The 22,028-nt window shown below is 39.1% G+C and overlaps 1 long non-coding RNA gene across 1 annotated transcript in view; it reads right to left on the bottom strand.

Annotated features, from left to right (window-relative positions):
- Positions 1–19,204, bottom strand: part of LOC120543145 — a 51,224-nt gene extending 32,020 nt beyond the window's left edge. Inside the window, exon 1 of the long non-coding RNA XR_005636298.1 lies at positions 19,032–19,204. This is a non-coding gene — a long non-coding RNA (uncharacterized LOC120543145). The remainder of the gene's footprint in view (positions 1–19,031) is intronic.
- Positions 19,205–22,028: the final 2,824 nt, after the last annotated feature.

Here is a 22,028-nt window from a genome sequence, read left to right as displayed (position 1 = left end):
GCAGAACTTAGGTTTAGGTTGAGTCTGGTTCTGGTGCCATTTTCACACCAAGTTGCATTGTTGGGTATCCCTGGGGATTAAGTGTATTATTTTACACTCCTCCTGTAACACGTTGCGTGATATATGAACAGATATGGCAAAGGGGCACAATAATATTAAAAAGAAGCAAGGGGAATGAGAGAAAGAAGTGTCAAAAGAACCACTATTTGGACACTGGATCACAGTTTCCCTTTATATGGCTGCGGAAAAATCATAGAGAGGACTGCATATTTAAAATACAAGAACTGGACCCACCACTGATCTGTGCAGCAAATAATTCCATTAATTTAACACTTAAAAGGGAGACTTGCTAAGAATCAAAGGAAAACAATGTGGTGATTTCTAGCAGGAGGCTAAAGTAAATTTTTCAGCAATTATGATCAGAGCCTCTGCTGGAAGGAAGAAAAAGAGATAGTAGAAAAGTTGAATAAAAGGCATTTTTCCCAGTGAAGAATGAATTTTATAGAAAAAGAATAGAGGAGAGAAACTTTGAGACATTACCCAAGAAAACCATAACCTTGAAGCATTCCCTGGACATGTGTAGAAGGTAACCTAGGGACTTAAAAGAACAATTTAAAGACAAGGAGTCATCTGAAAAAAAGAAACCCTTGGCAAAGCATCTGTGGGAAGTTAAACACTAGTGTTATAAAGTCAAGTGGAGCTGATATGTGGGCCCACCACCTGCAAGGTAAATGGTGGAGGGATAGCTGTAATGTCAGTTGGATGATAGGCATAAATATGACAGATCCACACATGCTAGAGGTTAAAATTTGCTCTTGGGGCATGAAATGTAGTTTCTCTCTTAGAGAAGGAGCCAGTGCTCATGTGGAATGTTGAATAAGATATACAAGATATAGTGAAACATCCCTCAGCATATAGCATTGGCTCTGGAACTAAGCTCTGATGTATCTACTATTTTTGAATTTTCCCACAAGAGAGACTATTGAGAGCTACATAATCCCCCAACTTGAAGCTATTGTGTTGCAACAAAACACTATTCATAATATTTGATCTTTTTAAAGGTAGCACATTCAGTGCTTGAGAAGGCTTTGCTGCCGTAAGGGTCTTCAGATATGACTGAAAAATACTGGCAGTGACCAAAGTGAATTGTAGGAGGTGTTTGGTAAGGAAATGAGGAATAACTTTCAGATGGCTTTAAAGAGACTCATTCTGACAATCAGTGAGCAGTGCACTGAGTTTATCAGCAAAGTGTGTATTTGGGAACACCGTTGTGCAGACTTGGTTCAACATTACTTGGCAACAGGGAAAGTGGGGCAAGTTGCACTGGTGCATTTGTGTCTCCCATAAAAGTAGCTTCACTTGAAATCACTTTGTGATTTTGTAGGGGTAAAAACGTCTGCTGAAGTGTCAGATTCTTATTTAACTCTTCTGCTTTCTGTATCTTGTGAATTGCATTCAGGTCTTTCAGGTTATCTTGATGTTTTGTCTCATAGTGCCGTCTTAGATTAAATTCTGTAATTACAGCCACATTAGCTCCACAAATGAGACACACGGGTTTACCGGCAATGTCAGTAAACATACTGTATACTAAGCCTCCCATCGGTTTTTAAAGGCTCTATGTTGAGAATCACCTTTTCTCTTTGGCATCGTGTGGGCTAGCTTTGCAATAACTTGCAGCATCATAAGCTAGACTTGATTAACGCGGTAAGTGTTCGGCAAGGCAGCTGAAGCGCTGCATTATGGGATCTGTAGTTTATTGTGTTACCAGCGCTTCATATCCCCGGGCCATTAATAACAATAATACAGTATATAAAATGATCTCGCGGGCCGTAATATAATTACACGCCGGGCCGGATGTGGCCTGTGGGCCTTGAGTTTGACACATGTGGACTAAATAAAACGAAAAGAAATATTTTTTCGAATGTGATCACTCAATTCAGATCGAGTTGACGCGCACTACAGTACATCGAGCCCGCGTGCTATTGTGGTTTTGCCTGTGTGCCTCAATAAGTTACCCTCCCCTCGCTCTTACTTTTTTACCGTTCATCTAATGAATACACTGAGTATGGCTTTACCAAAACAATCATTGATCTCGAATAAAGTATCCATTATTCATGAAGCTTCAATTGGTGATCTGTCTTTCTGCGTTAACCGCATATTTTTTCATATGTCTCAAACATGCGAAGGGGGATGCGAAGGTAAAATGAATCGAGAAGCACGCGTACATACTTAGTGCATCCCCTCTCGGGAATCGAAACCTTGGACGTCGGCGCAGGTTCTACTATTGCGCCACGGCGTGTGGTTTGTCTATTTGAGCGTAGCAGTGTAATTCGGTTTTTGTTCAGCACTCTTTGGAACTGTTAGTTTTTGTCTGCGCACTGCGTCAGTTCACGTGAGCCGCTGAATATGGTTTTATATGTCACTCGCTCGCTTCTAATTGTTTCGCTGCCTTCTTAATTATATAATGCATGTTTTCTTCAGCGCTTTTTGTAGCTCTTCCTGGTTTTCTAAGTAATGCGTGATTACGTGAGTGGCGTGATGATGTCACACGAAACCCCGCCCCCACGGCTTTCAAGCTCAACTCCATTACAGTAAATGGGGAAAAATAGCTTCTAGTTATGACCATTATGCGTAGAATTTCGAAATGAAACCTGCCCAACTTTTGTAAGGAAGCTGTAAGGAATGAGCCTGCCAAATTTCAGCCTTCTACCTACACGGTAAGTTGGAGAATTAGTGATGAGTCAGTGAGTCAGTCAGTCAGTCAGTCAGTGAGGGCTTTGCCTTTTATTAGTATAGATTAAATCTGCATCCAGTAATATAAACTAACTAGCAAAATACCCGCGCTTCACAGCGGAGAAGTAGTGTGTTAAAGAAGTTATGAAAAAGAAAAGGAAACATTTTAAAAATAACGTAACATGATTGTCAATGTAATTGTTTTGTCACTGTTATGAGTGTTGCTGTCATATATATATATATATATATATATATATATATATACACACACACACACACAGACACACCCACATATAAACATATCTACATATACACATATCTACACATACACATATCTATATATATATACACATCTACATATATATACATATATACACATATCAACATATATATATACACATACATATACATACATACATACACACAGACATATACATATAAACATACATACATACAGATAAATATGCATATATATATATATACACACATACATACACACACACACACATATATATATATATATATATATATATATATATACACACAGACACATATATACATATATATACAGATCTACATATACAGTATATACATATCTACTGTGAACGCTGGCCCGGACACACACAGACGGACATCATATTGTTCATCACCACACACTATTTATTTACAATAATTATTTACACACGTGCACAAAACCCCAGTGCCTTCTGCACCGATCCCCCAAAGTCCAAGCTCACAGTTCCTGTGCCTTTCTTTCCTGGCCCCTCTTATAGAAACCCGGATGGGCTCCAGCTGCTTCCCGGCAATCAGTCTTAGCCACACCCCAGTGTGGCAGAAGTGCCGGCTGCGCACCGGAAGCCGTCCGGGTGTCCCCTGTCGTCTTCCCCAGCACTTCCTGATGTGGCGGAAGTGCTGGGCTCCAGGGTTCCTCAGGCACCTGGGCACTGCCTGGCGGTGGCCACGGGCCCCTACAGGGTTGGGCTTCCAAGCCCTCTACCCGTGGCCCCCCACATAACCAGGATGGAGGCCCCCTTGCGGTCTGGAGGAGGCACAAGCCCTCCTCTGGTCCTCCTGGGCGTCCCGGCCGGGGACCACACTACATATATACACACATATATATATACACATATCCACATATATATATATATACAGTAATCCCTCGCTATATCACGCTTCGACTTTCGCGGCTTCACTCTATCGCGGATTTTATATGAAAGCATAACTAAATATATAACGCGGATTTTTCGCTACTTTGCGGGTTCTGAGGAAAAGGTAAACGTTTTGGATTTGTTGAAGGCTACGATTCTTTTTATTTAAAAAGTAGGAAAGGAATATAAGATCTACAGCCGCAGTGTCCTTTTAACCAGGATGCAAAACAAGTTGTAAGTGGATGTAATAAGGCAGTAGTCTGGATGGAATCTGCTTTAGGGATTTGGATTGAAGACTGCCAGAAGAAGAACAACGGCAGTGCTAAACAATCGTCTGAAGTGGCTCCTTTAAGGGCTGTAACGCTCTCCTTTGTTGTGCAGTAAAATTAAACTCATTGTTATCGGACAAGGCATCGTGTCATTGTTGGTGAGTAACCATAATTAATTTTCTACTTACAGTACTTAGTACATGTACACACATTTAGTGTCACTGTACACACGTTTACTGTATACTATTTTTCTTGCATTGTACGTATTTATTGCTGGTGGCATGTCTATCGTAATGGCTGTAACATATGTGATATCAGAGACGCTCGATATCTTTAAAATAGTATTTAGGGTTTACTGTATATAAACAGTGTGTTTATATACATAATTTCAATGAATCTTACCTAATATCTAAGAGAATACAAAGGGATTATGCTGTATAACTCTGCGGGGAATATTTATAAACAGTGTGGGAGAGTTTATAAGGGCTTAAAATATATAAAAATAACCATAGAAACATATGGTTTCTACTTTGCAGATTTTCATCTATCGCAGGGGGGTCTGGAACGCAACCCCCGCGATCGAGGAGGGATTACTGTACACATATATATACATATCTACATATATATATATATACACTTACATACATACATACATACATATCTACATATATATATATACTGTATATAGCAAAATCCCTGCACTTCGCAGTGACAAAGAACTGCTTTTAAATTTTTATTAAGAAGAAAAGAAAACCTTTTTAAACTGAGGGAAAATATATCAATAACTATCTGTTAAGGATCTCTTTGTATACCACGTTGTTAGTTCAGCAGTCAGGTTGTAATATGACCAAGCTGTGCACTGAGATTACTTTTGAGAATGCAACGTATAGTTTTGTCCAGGAGGAAAGCAATGTTGCCTCAAATCAATGGCAACCTTTTTTAGGGTGTGTCCCTGAGACTTATTAATTGTCATCGTGAAGCAGAGCCATACTGGAAATTTGAGGCATTTGAATTGAAATGAGAGATCAGAGGGTATAACGGGGATGCAAGGAATACATTGAGTTTGGAGAAACTCTAGAGACAGCGTGTGTATAAACTTGTGGATTTTTCTGTGAGTATTTGGTGGCAGCATGATGAAGTTGCTTCCGCAAGACCGCATTAGCTGTGGATCTCAGCTCGGAGCATATTCTTTTCCCACCTTGTCAATTTTGTAATGCGTTTTTTGAACAGGTTTGATGCATGGAAGTGATCACTCGTACTGCGTTCAGTCAGTTCACGTGAGCTGCTGTCTTGTGTGATGTTGCGATGTCCACGGCTTTATTTAATGTTAGCTAAGACCCGGCACTTAAAAGTTTCTCGCTACAGCAATTTTAACTCCGTTACAAAGTGATCCAAAGTCTTGTTTATACCTTGTGTCTTCTCAATAAACTTGTATCTCGCGAATATAGTATTCCGCATTTTTCTTAGATTAGATTAGATTAGATTCACTTTATTGTCATTACACATGTATAAATACAGGGCAACAAGATTCAGTTTAGCATCTAATCAGAAGTGCAAAGAGCAGAAGTACAATAAATATAATATGTGCATATTATTTACAGTTAAATGCGATATATACAGTTAAATACGATATGTACAGTTAAGAGCACAGTGAAGATGGGAATAGATATATAGATATATATAAATAGATATACAAATGTTCTAAATGCGGATGGCAAATATACATATTTTACAATATACATTTATGTACCTATACATGTATTTGTATGTACTATAATACTATATACTATATATATATATATATATATATATATATATATATATATATACATACAGATGTACAACATACAGGTGTGTTATGTATGTGCAGTAATAATATAAGTACTATTATTTATATACACAGATGTACAATATACAGATGTGATATGTATGTGCTGTAATACTATGAGTATTGTAATATATGCAGATGTACAATATATGATATATGATGTACAATGTACAGGTGTGCTGTGTGTGTACAGGTATGTACAGATATGTACAAGGAAGGGAGGAGGAGTAGTGTAGAGGATTAAGTGTGTGGATGTGAAGGTTCAACGGGGGACTGAGTTCAGAAGTGTGACTGCTGTGGGGAAGAAGCTGTTCCTAAACCTGCTGGTTTTAGTTGGAAGGCTCCTGTAGCGCCTTCTGGAGGGGAGGAGCTGGAAGAGTTTGTTGGCTGGATGAGAGGAGTCCTTAAGAATGCAACGAGCTCGGCGTAAACATCTCTTCTTGTGAACGTCCTCAATGACCGGAAGTGGAGTCCCTATGTTGCGTTGTGCGGTTTTCACCACCTGCTGCAATGCCTTGCGGTCAGCAACAGAGCAATTCCCATACCAGGCTGTAATACAGTTAGTCAGGATGCTCTCTATCGCACAGTGGTAGAAGTTGCCCAGTATGACAGCAGATAGTTGGCTCTTCTTCAGTATCCTCAGGAAGAAGAGGCGCTGATGGGCCTTCTTGACCAGGCTGGTGGTGTTGTTTGTCCATGACAGGTTCTCCGAGATATGTATCCCCAGGAATTTAAAGCTGGAAACCCGTTCGACAGCCATGCCATTGATGTGAATGGGGTGGTGGGTGTCTCCCAACTTCTTCCTGAAGTCCACAATGAGCTCCTTGGTTTTGGTGGTATTCAGGAGCAGGTTATTTTCAGCGCACCACGCAGTTAAGTGTTTTACCTCCTCCCTGTATTTAGACTCATCGTTATCACTGATGAGACCGATCACCGTGGTATCGTCTGCAAACTTGATGATGGAATTGGATCCATACATGGGCCTGCAGTCATGAGTGAAAAGGGAGTAGAGGAACGGGCTCAACACGCAGCCCTGTGGAACGCCAGTGTTGAGTGTAATGGTGGTAGAGCAGTTATGGCCAGACCTGACATGCTGGGGTCTGTTGGTCAGGAAGTCCATGATCCAATTACAGATAGAATTATTAAAACCAAGATCCACAAGTTTAGTGATCAACTTGGAAGTGATGACTGTATTAAATGCTAAGCTGAAGTCAACAAACAGCAATCTTGCATAGGTTTTCTTATTGTCCAGGTGTGAGAGTACACCGTGAAGCGCTGTGGATACAGCATCCTCTGTACTCCTATTGTTACGGTAGGCAAATTGGTGAGGATCCAGTGTGGGGGGCAGGCATGTCTTGAGGTGTGCCAGTACCAGTCGCTCAAAGCACTTCATAGCTATGGGCATGAGTGCTACAGGGCGGTAGTCATTCAGGCACATTGGTGATGAGTGTTTCGGCACTGGCACTATGGAGGTGGTTTTGAAGCATGCTGGCACTGCTGCCTGGGCAAGGGACAGGTTGAAAATATCCGTGAAGACCCCTGCCAGCTGTTCAGCACATGCTCTAAGGACACGTCCAGGGATGCCATCAGGGCCAGCAGCCTTATGAGCATTAATGCAGCTTAGTGCGTTATGAACCTCCGTGTGGGTGAGTGTGATGGTATGGCAGTCATCAGAGGGTAGGGTTATGGTGGACTTTTCCTTGTTGTCCTTGTCAAAGCAAGCGTAGAAGTCGTTCAGCTCATTGAGGAAGGACATATCCATGGCTGTCTGTGTGGAAGTGCCGCACTTATACTCAGAAATGGCCTGGATGCCCAGCCACATACGTCGGGGGTCAGAGTTGACAATGGCCCTCCACCTTCAGTTTGTAGCTAAGCTTGGCCTTGTTGATGCCCCTCTTCAGTTCTGCCCTGGAAGTACTGTAGGCCTGTGTGTCACCTGATCTGAAGGCATTGTTACGTGCCTTTAGCAGAAGCCGCACTTCCCTGTTCATCCATGGTTTCTGATTCGGTACGTTGTGATCCGCTTCTCTGTGGTAACACTGTCAATTGTGGTGCTGATGTGTTCCAGTACTGAGTGTGTGTAGTAGTCAATGTTTATTTGTGAGTCGAAGGTGGCCTGAGAGGCAAACATGCTCCAGTCTGTGTCCTTAAACCTGTCCTGGAGTGTAGAGTCAACCCCCGCTGGCCACACTTTGATGGTCTTCACTGTTGGTCTCACATGGTTGATAAGTGATGAGTATTTGGGGGTGAGAAATAAAGAAAGGTGATCAGACTGTCCCAGGTGGGGGAGGGGTGTAGCTGTGTAGGCTCCAACAATGTTAGTGTAAACATGATCCAAGGTTTTATCCCCTCTGGTATGGCAGGAGATATGTTGGTGAAATTTAGGTAGCACCGTGTTTAGGTTGGAGTGGTTGAAATCACCTGCTACAATAAATGCAGCCTCAGGGTGAGCAGATTGTTGTTTGCTAATGGCTGCATAGAGTTCTTTCATAGCAAGCTTAGCATTAGCATCCGGTGGGATATATGCAGCTGTTATTATAGTGGAGGTGAACTCCCTCGGCAGATAGAATGGTCTACACTTAACCATGAGATACTCAAGGTCAGCTGAACAGTGTTTTCCAACAATGACAGAGTTTGTACACCAAGCCTTGTTAATATAAATGCACAATCCTCCGCCTCTTGTCTTACCGGAATCATCAGCTGTTCTGTCCGCCTGGAGAATGTGGCGCCCGACTAGCTCTATAGCATCGTTAGGTATACCGCTGTGTAGCCATGTTTCTGTGAATATCATGATGTTACAGTCCAGTATTCTCCTATTGTCGGTGATCCAAAGTCGCAACTCGTCCATTTTATTCGCCAGGGACCGCACATTAGCAAGGAAAATACTGGGTAAGGATAGCCGATGTGGTGTTAGCCTTAGCTTAGCTGTTAGCCCTCCGCGTTTCCCCCTTTGTTTACGGTCTCTGCGCCGTCTTCGAGTACTTCCGGTCGGCCGGGTAGCCTGCGAAGCGTCAGGTGTTCTTCTTATGAGATGAAGGTTGCTAATAAAACAGCCCGAGTTGTGTAGATCAATATCCAAAAGCTCTTGTCGGGTGTAGGATGTAAAAGCGAAGCTGTTCTGAACGAACAGACCCGAGATGAGCAGGAATAACACTGCTATTTTGCAAAATCTGAAGAGACGCTGAGCCTCGCGTGACGCATGCGCCGCCATAGTCTTCAGCGCTCTTTGGGAGCTCTTCCTTCTTTTCTACGTACTGCGGTCACAGTCAGTTCACGTTATTACGTGGGAGGCGTGATGATGTCACACGCAACTCCACCCCCCCACAGCCTTTGAGCTAATGTCCATTACAGTATATGGAGAAAAATAGGTTCCAGTTATGACCATTACGCATAGAATTTCGAAATGAAACCTACCCAACTTTTGTAAGTAAGCTGTAAGGAATGAGCCTGCCAAATATCAGCCTTCTACCTACACGGGAAATTGGAGAATTAATGATGAGTGAGTGAGTGAGTGAGTGAGTGAGTGAGTCAGTCAGTCAGTCAGTCAGTCAGTCAGTCAGTCAGTCAGTCAGTCAGTCAGTCAGTCAGTGAGGGCTTTGCCTTTTATTAGTATAGATTGACATACAGTTGTGCTTGCAAGTTTGTGAACCCTTTAGAATTTTCTATATTTCTGTATAAATATGACCTAAAACATCATCAGATTTTCACTCAAGTCCTAAAAGTAGAGACAAAAATATTATACTTGATCATTTATTTATTGAGGAAAATGATCGAATATTACATATTTTTGAGTGGCAAAAGTATGTGAACCTCTAGGAAGTTAGTTTGAAGGTGAAATTCGAGTCAGGTGTTTTCAATCAATGGGATGACAATCAGGTGTGAGTGGGCACCCTGTGTTACTTAAAGAACAGGGATCTATCAAAGTCTGCTCTTCACAACACATGTTTGTGGAAATGTATCAAGGTACAAACAAGGGAGATTTCTGAGGACCTCAGAAAAAGAGTTGTTGGAGCTCATCAGGCTGAAAAAGGTTAAAAAAACATCTCTAAAGAGTTTGGACTCCACCAATCCACAGTCAGACAGATTGTGTACACATGGAGGAAATTCAAGACCATTGTTACCTTCCCCACGAGTGGTCGACCAACAAAGATCACTCCAAGAGCAAGGCGTGTAATAGTCGGTGAGGTCACAAAGGACCCCAGGGTAACTTCAAAGCAACTGAAGGCCTCTCTCACATTGGCTTATTTTCATGTTCATGAGTCCACCATCAGGAGAACACTGAACAACAATGGTGTGCATGGCAAGGAGAAAGCCACTGCTCTCCAAAAAAACATTGCTGCTCATTTGCAGTTTGCTAAAGATCATGTGGACAAATCAGAAGGTTATTGGAAGAATGTTTTGTGGATGGATGAGGCCAAAATAGAACTTTTTGGTTTAAATGAAAAGTGTTATGTTTGGAGAAAGGAAAACACTACATTCCAACATAAGAACCTTATCCCATCTGTGAAACATGGTGGTGGTAGTATCATGGTTTGGGCCTGTTTTGCTGCATCTGGGCCAGGACAGCTTGCTTTCATTGATGGAACAATGAATTCTGAATTATATTAGAGAATTCTAAAGGAAAATGTCAGGTCATCTGTCCATGAACTGAATCTCAAGAGAAGGTGGGTCATGCAGCAAGACAATGACCCTAAGCACACAAGTTGTTCTACGAAAGAATGGTTAAAGAAGAATAGGGTTAATGTTTTGGAATGGCCAAGTCAAAGTCCTGACCTTAATCCAATCAAAATGTTGTGGAAGGACCTGAAGCGAGCTGTTAATGTGAGGAAACCCACCAACATCCCAGAGTTGAAGCTGTTCTGTACGGAGGAATGGGCTAAAATTCCTCCAAGCCGGTGTGCAGGAATGATCAAAAGTTTAGTTGCAGTTATTGCTGCAAAGGGGTTCACACCAGATACTAAAAGCAAAGGCTCACATATTTTTGCCACTTACAAATATGTAATATTCAATCATTTTCCTTAATAAATAAATGAACAAGTATAATATTTTTATCTCATTTGTTTAACTGGTTTCTCTTTATCTACTTTTATGACTTGAGTGAAAATCTGATGATGTTTTAGGTCATATTTATGTGGAAATATAGAAAATTCTAAAGGGTTCAGAAACTGTCAAGCACAACTGTATGTTGGTTTCAGAGAGCTATAGTAAATAAGAGTGTTTAATGTATTTTCACAGCCTTTGCTTTGTTTACCCCACTTTCTCTTTTTCAAAAGGAAATGGATACAGTTAAAATAGTAATATAAAAGGTTTTTGTGGTGGCATGTTGACTAATTTAAGATTCTGTGTAAGGGTCTATAGATTTGCAGAAATTTTCCTTCCTATATGTTAATGTTTCTAATTCTAGAGGAGGCAGGTGTCCTAAGAAGGCAACATTTGCGTTGCACAACCAGTCAGGGTGGCTAATCCCTGACATAACATCTATAGTTATCTACAATTCTATTTTGCAAAGAAAGATAAAACATCACTACCCAAGGCCACCATCTCACACAAAATGTAAAAAAAATCTTTTCATTGTGGCTATTACAGTTTCTGAATATTAACACCACCATTGTAGTGATGTACTGAAATGCTAAATAAATTTGTAAATGAGCCAGATCAATCACTGTTCCACTGACAAACCGACTCCCTGGGTCATTGACTCGCTAATTGATTCACTAATGCATCTTTTGATTTTAGTAATTATGCATTCAAGTCAAAACCATTCTTTTTAAAATGTATTTAATGAAATAGAGCATTAAATGTTGAAGAAATTAAGAACATAAAATGATGTCAGCAGAAAATTTAATAGGCTTTATTAATGAGATTTGTAAACCTTCCACTGCATTCTGCAATTTATATTATTTTCAACAACTGAATATAGACATATCTTTTACTCTTTCACAAATATTCCTGTTCCACTTTATGAAAATGCACATAATGAAGTACAGTGTACAATATTTTATATGCTAAAATGGTTTTTACTTTAATATATGCCTGGGAAAAGACTACTGTGATTCAATATTTTAGGAACTGTGTAATAAGAAGTCTGTGGCAAAGCACTATTTTAAATAAATAATCGTTAAGTCCCAGAGTGTGCAGGCTACAAATGGGTGCAGGTGCACGGGTGAATGCGCCATCGCTGCTCCAAGGTTGATTGGGTTACTTGTCTATTTCTGGCATCACATGCAAATGCGAGCGGGTCAGTCAGGTACTTAATTCATACCTCAGAGCAGGTGGAGGGCAGCACCTGTACCCAATTAAGGCTATAATGGGAACCTGCATGGAAGTGAGGGGAAGACTACTGAATAAGAAGAAAAAAGACAGTCAGGAGTAAACCAGACAGCAACAGCACCATCAGCATATGAGAGAGGAGACAGAGTGACCAGGCCCCATGAGCGGAGTGAAGTGAATGGCGCCCTGTGAGGTGTCCCCATTAATCAGTGTAGAAAAGGGAGTTAGTGAACTTATAAAATAAAAGAACTAAGTCATTGTTCTGTATATTCAACTGAGCAAATCAGTGGTTGCAATGGAATATGGAAATATGAATGGCTGGATTTGGAAATTGAATGCTTTCAGATTCCAGGTCAGGTCAGGTTGGGTAGCATGCACTGGCAGAGCATGTTGTCGCACCCACCACATGACGAAACAGCTCGGGATCCTGGTTGACAACCCCCCAGGAAGACACATGGTCTAGTCTCAACCTCCAGCCACAGCCAGGTGTTATGTGTGCGTCCCCTTGGCCTGGTCCAGCCACTTGGGTCCACAACAATAAAGCTTCTGTGAGCCGGATCGACCCTCGGAGAATCAGTCCACATGGCCATAGTGTGGTAACTGACACAATGCAGGTAATGTGTCTCATTCGGGACTTCATAAGCAACCGCTCATTCGACACAAAGTCAAACTAGCGGTACCCAAGGGTTCTCCGAAGAGACACAGTTCCAAAGGAGTCCAATATTCATCTCATGGCAATGGATAACGTCCATGTCTTGCATCCATATAGCAAGACAGGAAGTACTAGGATTCTAAATTTGTTCCTGCCTTGCACCCTGTGCTAACTGGGATTGGCTCCAGCAGACCCCCGTGACCCTATGTTAGGATATAGCGGGTTGGAGAATGACTGACTGACTGACTAAATCTAATGATTCAAATTACTTTGATCTAAGGTGCTATTGTTTTGTGATTTTTTTTTTAAGTTCAGGGTTTTCCTATTAAATAAACAAATCATGTCCTTATACTAATTAAAGACACTGTTCACAAAAAATGATGCTTTTCTTCACAAACTTGATGGAGTATGTGCAGATGGACTACATTTTATGAAGTAACAAGCAACATTAGCTGTCAAAGACAAGTAGTAGAATAAATTTAAAAATATTTCCTGTCTCTTGTTTTACGTGTACCTTCAGTGCTTTTCCTCAGTAACCCTGTGTGTCTGAAACTCTCTTGACTGGCACTCCCTCTCTTGAGAGTTCCAACGAAGCCTGCTTCTCAGACACCTATTTTGAAGCAAAGCCATACTGCCCAATAAGATTGCTCAGAGGAACCAGACATACATATATACACACACAGACTTAGCATTTTAATATGTAGTAGATGTTGCTGATTAAATATCCAGTAGCTGAAGATATTTTCCCCTCTGAGTATGTGTGTTTATTGAACATTTAATGTAATACTTTTTTGTCATTTTTTTATATTCTGAGATGTTACTGATTTCAGAAAAACAACATAATTTATACATTATATTTGATATTAACTAATTCATGAAATTCACTTACACAAGAAAAGATGCTACATTGGCTGGGATTCTGCTAAAAGCCAAAGTTACACTTGGGGGCTAAAAATTTTCAATCTATCAATCTATTTATCTATCTAGTTTTCTTTGGAGCTGAGCACGATAGCTGGAAATTGCTGGAGACTTCATTGTCCACACAGACATCTCCTCAACAATGATATTGTTGGACATCATGTCCATTGTTACTTCTTTTCGAAAATCCAACTTCTCTGCTGTCAGTACCATCCACCTCACATTGGAAATAAAATTTTGTGTTGTCCAGACAAAAATCACTTGGCTTTTTTTTTCCTGTATCAATTCCACGTTGGGCTTTTCATTGACTGAACTTTCTATACAGCGTTTCAATGTAGTAATTACAGGAGGCGAGAAAATGAGAAAAAATATAGTAAGTTGAGATAATAAAACGTAATTTAGGTTCGCACCTAGTCTCAAAGGAATAAAGCTAGGTTAAATGGTCAGAAAATGTTAACAGTTATCCAAAAAATAAAACTAAATAAATGTGTCACTGCCATAACATTAAAATAGATAGATATGAAGAAAAAAACACACATAAAATGCCAAAAATACAACAAACAGACTCTAAGAAGGTGGGAGTACAGATGCCTGACATTCTCCAGGAAAGTGATGTTTATTTTATTCCACCAGAGATTATCTAATCTAAAGCCAATTGCCAAGGATGGTGAGGAAACAGATTCACAAAGAAATTAAAGCTCTGCAGAAGAGTCTTTGGGGACCCCATGCATTCCACTATATATTATATTGTGGGGCACTGTATATCATTTTGGTGGAATCAACTCTGAAATAAAATTTATTTGGTTCAATGGATAGATGGACATAATATAATGGTCTTACGCTAAGTCAGCCATGAGGGATTCCATTGTTACCACTGTCTTCATCTACACTGACAGTTACATGACCAACTAGAATAATTTGGTCCTTTGAAATTTTGAATGTTCAGATTTTCAGTTTGTAGTAATCTGAGTGTGGATCAGTAAAAAAAAATTGAAAAAAAAAAAACAAAAGAAATGCAACTTTGCCACTAAGATAAACTAAAACAATTATATACTACTGTATATTATATACTTGGGTGGCATGGTGGTGCAGCAGTATGCACTCTTAAGATGCCCCCGCATCTTAGATAAAAATTCTCTAAAACAAAAGGTCTACCATAATAGGTTCAGAAAAGTTTTCCTTACCAGTCACACAGAATTTAGTATTATAGTAAAATATATTTTAAGACAGGGATACCATTAAATGGATATAGGTATCCATTTAAAGCTATTTCATAGCTATATGAAATTAACATATATTCCAACCTAATTAAAATGTAGTATCCAGCATATGGAAAATCACTGGGTGCCCATTTCATTAAAGATCCTTACAGCTAACTCTTAAATATAATATCCCAAGACCATACTTTTTTTCAATATACAAGTTACAAATATTGTAAAAAATGATATGCCTAGTTTTTCTCCCCATCTGCTAATCTCTGTTCCTAAAACAAAGAGAAAACTGCTCTCTTCTTTCCCTCTTGCAAATAATCTGGCTCCCTTTCTGCTCACTCCTACCAGGATGCACTGAAATTTAACAGTTAAGCAAAACACAGAAAATGTTACAGCATCATTATCTATACTAATAAAAGGCAAAGCCCTCACTCACTCACTCACTCACTCATCACTAATTCTCCAACTTCCCGTGTAGGTAGAAGGCTGAAATTTGGCAGGCTCATTCCTTACAGAGTACTTACAAAAGTTAGGAAGGTTTCATTTCGAAATTCTACACGTAACGGTCATAACTGGAACTTACTTACTTACATATATACAGCCATAGCCTGCAGCTCAGTCGCCTCCCACGTAATTGAGTGCCTCCCCATATAAGGCCGTCAGTCAGCAGCAATCCAATAGACACGCTGCCGCTAAATATTCGCGGGTGAAGGACTGTGCTTATGCAAACAAAGATGAGATGGTCATGGGATAGACTAGTGTTTGGCACAAACTCAGTGAAAGTGCGAGAGAAACTTTTAAGTGCCAGTCTTAGCTAACATTAAATAAAGCCGTGGACATCGCAAGATTGCACGAGATAGCACAAGCACAGCTGAGAACCTTCGATGCATGTACTCCGAGCGGCTCACGTGAACTGACTGTGAACGCAGTACGCAGAGAACAAACAAGAGCTCCAAAGAGCGCTGAACAAAAAACAAATTACACAATTGAGAAGGCAGCAAAAGAATATGAAGTGAGTGACGTATACAAGCATATTCATAAGTGCAGCTACTGCAGAAACAAAGCACGGTGTAAACATTAAGTTTAAATTAAGTTCATGGACACGCTGCCGCTGGCGTTTGTCATGCCTACAACGAATATGATATTCGCGAGATACAAGGTTAATGAGAAGACGCAGGGTATAAACAAGACTTTTGATCACTTTGTAACAGAGTTAAAATTGCTGTAACGAAGTTAAAATTGCTGCTGAAGGACTGTGCTTATGCAAACATATAGGAAAGCAAGGTGTAAAGCTTAACTTTAAATTGAGTTCATAGACACGCTGCCGCTGGCATTTGTCATGCCTAAGACGAATACGATATTCGCAAGATACAAGTTTACTGATAGGACGCAGGGTATAAACGAGACTTTTGATCACTTTGTAATGGGAGTTAAAATTGCTGGTGAAGGACTGTGCTTATACAAACGAAGATGAGATGGTCAGGGATAGAATAGTGTTTGGCACAAACTCAGCAAAAGTGTGAGAGAAACTTTTTTACGTTCATAGACGCGGTGCTGCTAAATATTCGCAGGCAAATCCACAACTTAATACCTGGAATGCCTGTTGAACATCTTAGATTCACAAGTACTGATTTGGGTAGTGATCACTTCGATGAATGAAACCTGTTATCTTTACAATGGTTGACAACGAAGATGAGATGGTCAGGGATAGATAACTTCTTTAACACACTACTTCTCTGCTGTGAAGCGCGGTTATTTTGCTAGTCACTAATAAGCAGAAAAAAAACCTTCCCATACCCAGCTCAAGGATATTTTCCCTGGGACTAAAAGCTAACTATGCAAAACAACCTAGAATGGAGCTTCATGTTACAACTTCCCCACTGCACTCCTGTTCAGCTTCACAAGACTTAAGGCTAAAAATTTATTACCTGACATCTGTCAGCTGAAACTTTTAAAGTTATATCCCGTACACTAACAGATTTTTTTTTAAATCACTACAATATTTTATTTTACTTTACTATATGCTCATAAACATATTATGCTTTTACAGACTCCTAACATGAGTAGTTTTTTCACTGTTTCGATTGAAAATATTATAATGTACAGTATATAAATGGGTTTTGAAACAGTTATTTTCCAAAAGGAACCATTTTTTAACATTTCTTTTCTCTTTTCTTCCTTCTAAATTAGTTTCAAAACACCAGTTATTATAAATTTTAAGATTAACAATACTAAACACACACATCTAGATCATTTCTTGCAAGTGATAAAGACTTGAAAGAGTATGTCCTAAACTTTTAGCTCAACCACAGAATAAGTAGATTGGGAACCAGTCAGAGTTTCCCACAGTCACAGATGACATACCTTAACATCCTTTACAAAAGAACATGCTTTTTATTTGCACACACACTCCAATTCCAGGATTCTCAACATGCAGCCACATGTAGGCCTCCAACAGATTTTGTTTGTTAGGCAATGGTAGTAAAAATTGTATTAAGGATCAAACTCTTGCCCAAAACATTAACATAAAACAGTCTATGAAAAGAAAGCATTTTCATACATCCTTTTTAGTTCAGTGCAGTTTTTTAAGCCTACATGGGGATCAAAGCCCTAACCAGACAGAAAGTTTGTTGGCCTACAGCAAATAATGAAGACAGGAAGAAATTGGAAAAAAAACTAATTTCAAATGCAGGATGTTTAGGAACTATGGAAGAACTTCTGTGCATTAAAATAATGATGTTTTTGCTAAAATCTTGTACACCAACCTTGTCTGTGTAGGTTTTTCACTGGGTACTCTGGTCTTCATTCTACATTTCAGGTTAATTTCACTAAACTGGCCCTGTGTGCATGAAAGGGCCTTGTAATGGACCGGCACATAGTCCAGGGTTAGTTCCCGTCTTTTTGGCTGCTGCTGCCTGTACAGGCTTCAGCCCTCCATGACCCAGAACTACATTAAAGAGGTCTAGGAAAATTATGTAATTCTATTAAATGAATAACAAGGCCATGTCTCTGCTGAAACAAACAAATATCCTGGGTCACCACAAAATCTGTCATGTTGACTGTCTCAGAGTAATGGCCAAAAATTTTACTACAATGTAAAACAAAAGAAAGTGACTTTTCAAATAAGACATCAAAGAAAAGGATGGAACTTGTAAAGTTCAATTCAGGAATTTATTAAGCAATATTGCGTGAAGTATAGTGAATTTCTTTTTGTTAAATTCAAAAAACAAATTTAACCTGACATACATGAAAATTGAAAATGTCAATTTTGTTCAAAGAGCAAAAATCTATTTTTTTAGGAAACTTATCGAAGATCTAAGTAATGCAGACCAATATAGCCTAGCTATTGATTAGCCAACAAGCACAGCTTATGGTGTAGGCGTGCCTTTTGAATGGCAAGTATCTTGTTTAGAAAATGCATACACTATTGTCACTTAAACTAACACAAGAGAAGAGGAGCAAGGTTTAACACTTCTGGATTTGTTCCAGGTACCAGAAAATAAAATTAAACTGAGAAAATTGTTGTTATTTTCTTACCGATGGTTTTCAGTTGAAAGTTGAAAAGGATAAAGATTTTATATTGACTGTAAAATAAAGAAACGGAGGTACAGTGTTCCTGTATCACTACATTTTCTTTTTTTGTGTTGTAAACTAAAAATTGGAATTCAGAAGATAGCAATGAAAATATAAATTATAACATTGCTTAAACCTACAGAATTTTGTTTTTTAATGGAAGAATATGATACAAAATATCAAGACCTTGAATTACAAGTAGAAGTTTGATAGTCAAGCAAAAGCATATTTTTATTGAAGTTTAATTATAAGATGTTTCCGATGGGAGTGTTAGCTCCGTGGAAATATGTTCTTTTATATTGCGGCGTTTTAATAACCCTTTAGTTAAATAAGTATAAATTATAACGGCGATATCCCGCTTTTCGGCGATAGGCGGCGACAAAGTCACAGAAAAGACAGAATATACTTAGCTTGTTTAATGCGGCTTACGTTGCTTTAAAATGACAGGGAAGACCAGTCACATTTCATCTCTAACCGCGGGGATTCGGTCGTGTAGAAATGGCTTTTTTCTGTCACAACGGAGGTGGCGTTGGAGTCTATAGCTTCCACTCCCACAGGTCTTCAAAGCTTGGCAAGGTTCCAGCGTTCTTTTATATTGTGTCCACACGACCACATCCCCCAGTACAATGCCCAACAAGGTAGACAAACTTAGGCTAAGCAGCAGACAGTCAGATCATATAACACTTAGGCCTTTTAGGGCTGACAACAGCTGTTCTTGTCTATCTTTATGCTTTGCCTATCCCAGCACTTCTGAAAGTTGACACCCTGTGCTAAAGCTGGCTCAGCTCTTCATGGCATGTTATACAGAAAAAGAATGAAAAATACATTTAAAGAGATCTAAAACAGATACAGTGACACAATTCTTAATATTATAACAACCTTAGTATAACATAAGACTCCTGTGGTTTAATATCAAACAGGATAGGTCAATGATGAAAAATGTACACTGGACATTTCTTACTCTCTGACATACAAATGCATTTAAGTACATTAAAACTGAAATTACAAGGATAAACAACAACAACAACAACAACATTTATTTATATAGCACATTTTCATACAAACAGTAGCTCAAAGTGCTTTACATAATAAAGAATAGAAGAATAAAAGACAAAATAAGAAAATAAAATAACTCAACATTAATTAACATAGAATAAGAGTAAGGTCCAATAGCCAGGGTGGACAGAAAAAACAAAAAAAAACTCCAGACGGCTGGAGAAAAAAATAAAATCTGTAGGGATTCCAGACCATTAGACTGCCCAGTCCCCTCTGGGCATTCTATCTAACATAAATGAAACAGTCCTCTTTGGATTTAGGGTTCTCACAGAAGGACTTGATGATGATGGTCACGTAGACTTCTGCCTTTTAATCCTTCCATCGGAGCATCATGATGCTTTGAGTAGGTGGTGGTGGCGCACCACCACAAAGAAACTGGAAAAAGAAACAGAAGAGAGAGTAGGGGTCAGTATGGATTTTAGAGCCACCATGAATAGTTATTATGAAGAATTGAACATACAGAGTATCAGGATTAAGTTAAATTGAAGTTATAAAAAGGCCATCCATCCATCCATCCATTTTCTAACCCGCTGAATCCGAATAGGGTCACGGGGGCCTGCTGGAGCCAATCCCAGCCAACACAGGGCAGGAACCAATCCTGGGCAGGGTGTAAAAAGGCCATGTTAAAGTAATATGTTTTCAGCAGTGTTTTAAAGTGCTCTACTGTACTAGCCTGGCGAATTCCTATTGGCAGGCTATTCCAGATTTTAGGTACATAGCAGCAGATGGCCGCTTCACCACTTCTTTTAAGTTTTGTTCTTGGAATTCTAAGGAGACACTCATTTGAGGATCTGAGGTTACAATTTGGAATATAAGGTGTCAGACATTCCGATATATAAGATGGGACAAGATTATTTAGGGCTTTACAACCATAAGCAGAATTTTAAAGTCAATCCTGAATGACACTGTTAACCAGTGTAGTTACATTAATACTGGAGAAATGTGTTCAGATTTTCTTTTCCTAGTTAGGATTCTAGCAGCTGCATTCTGCACTCGTTGCAAACGATTTATGTCTTTTTTGGGTAATCCTGAGAGGAGTGTGTTACAGTAATCAAGTCTACAGAAAACAATAGCGTGAACTAATTTCTCAGCATCTTACAGTGATATAAGAGGTCTAACTTTATCTATGTTTCTTAAATTCAGATTACAGTCAATAATTACCCCTAAGCTTTTTACCTCCGTCTTGACTGTTAATCCTAATGTATCCAGTTTATTTCTAATAGCCTCATTGTATCCATTATTGCCAATCACTAAGATTTCAGTTTTCTCTTTATTTAACTTGAGAAAGTTACTATTCATCCAAGAACAATAAAGAACAATTCTCCCTGTTGTCATGAGCGATATTATAGCCTTGCAGGAAAAAATATGAGCTTCAAAAAGGGTATTTTATTCATATTCCTTCCATGTCTTTCAGCTGTGCAGCATTTTCTTTTACCCTTCCAGGTTCATGGAATATCTGAACCGGCGAATTTAATTTAATGATGACAATAACAATCTAAAACCACAGTTCCTAATGATATGACCAATTGAAAATCCTTTCACTGCTGAAGTTACCAATATCACATAGGTGTATGGAGTTTTAAAGGCCTAAGACTAAACAGAGAAAACTGCAAAAATTTTGGTTAAATAATTTCTACAAAAGTTATCGTTGAACATAGGTGAGACCACTTTTGAAGGATGGGGGTAAAGTATTGAACCAAACTTTGCCAAAATAACAAGCATGGAGCCTGTAACAAGATAAATATAATGCAACTTGTTTGAAAAATAGAGGTCAATTTTTGTTCTTGTACATAGGTCTTAGTGTTCAGGGTGGATATCTCAGAAATCACTCATTCTAAATTTTGTATTATTTGCTAGGATGTAGTCATCCAGGAGCTGTACATGAAAAAAATGCACATAATTTTCCAATGAAAACTGTAATTTTAAGACCTGAAAATCAAGTTTGATTTTCCACTGACATCATGCTACGATAAATGATTCTCAATGTTTTGAATATCGTAAACTCAGAATCTGAACTTGATAGTAAATTTTGACCCTATCATCAAATGTCCATTTACATGGAAGTAAAAATGAATGGCTATACTACAGTAAACAACTAAACAGTCTTCTGGCTTTAATAAATATGGTTTTATTCTTGAGACGGTATTCAAAGGAGCCCTTTCTCTATTCTTTTAGATAAAACTGCTCATGATAATGTTGTGCAGTAGCAAAATTTATCTTTTCAATGTACACTCAAGTCTTTTTTTCTTTGAAAAGACATTAATTGATGTCTGGCACAGTGCTTTTGGTAAAATGCTATCTTCTCTTTCTTTCTGAAACAACGATAGCACTAACAGAGAATTTTATAAAATTATGTTGGATACCCACCTG

Source organism: Polypterus senegalus, chromosome 13 (genome assembly GCF_016835505.1).
Source record: "Polypterus senegalus isolate Bchr_013 chromosome 13, ASM1683550v1, whole genome shotgun sequence".
Lineage (NCBI taxonomy): Eukaryota > Metazoa > Chordata > Cladistia > Polypteriformes > Polypteridae > Polypterus > Polypterus senegalus.
This window is presented reverse-complemented; position numbering and strand designations above follow the sequence as displayed.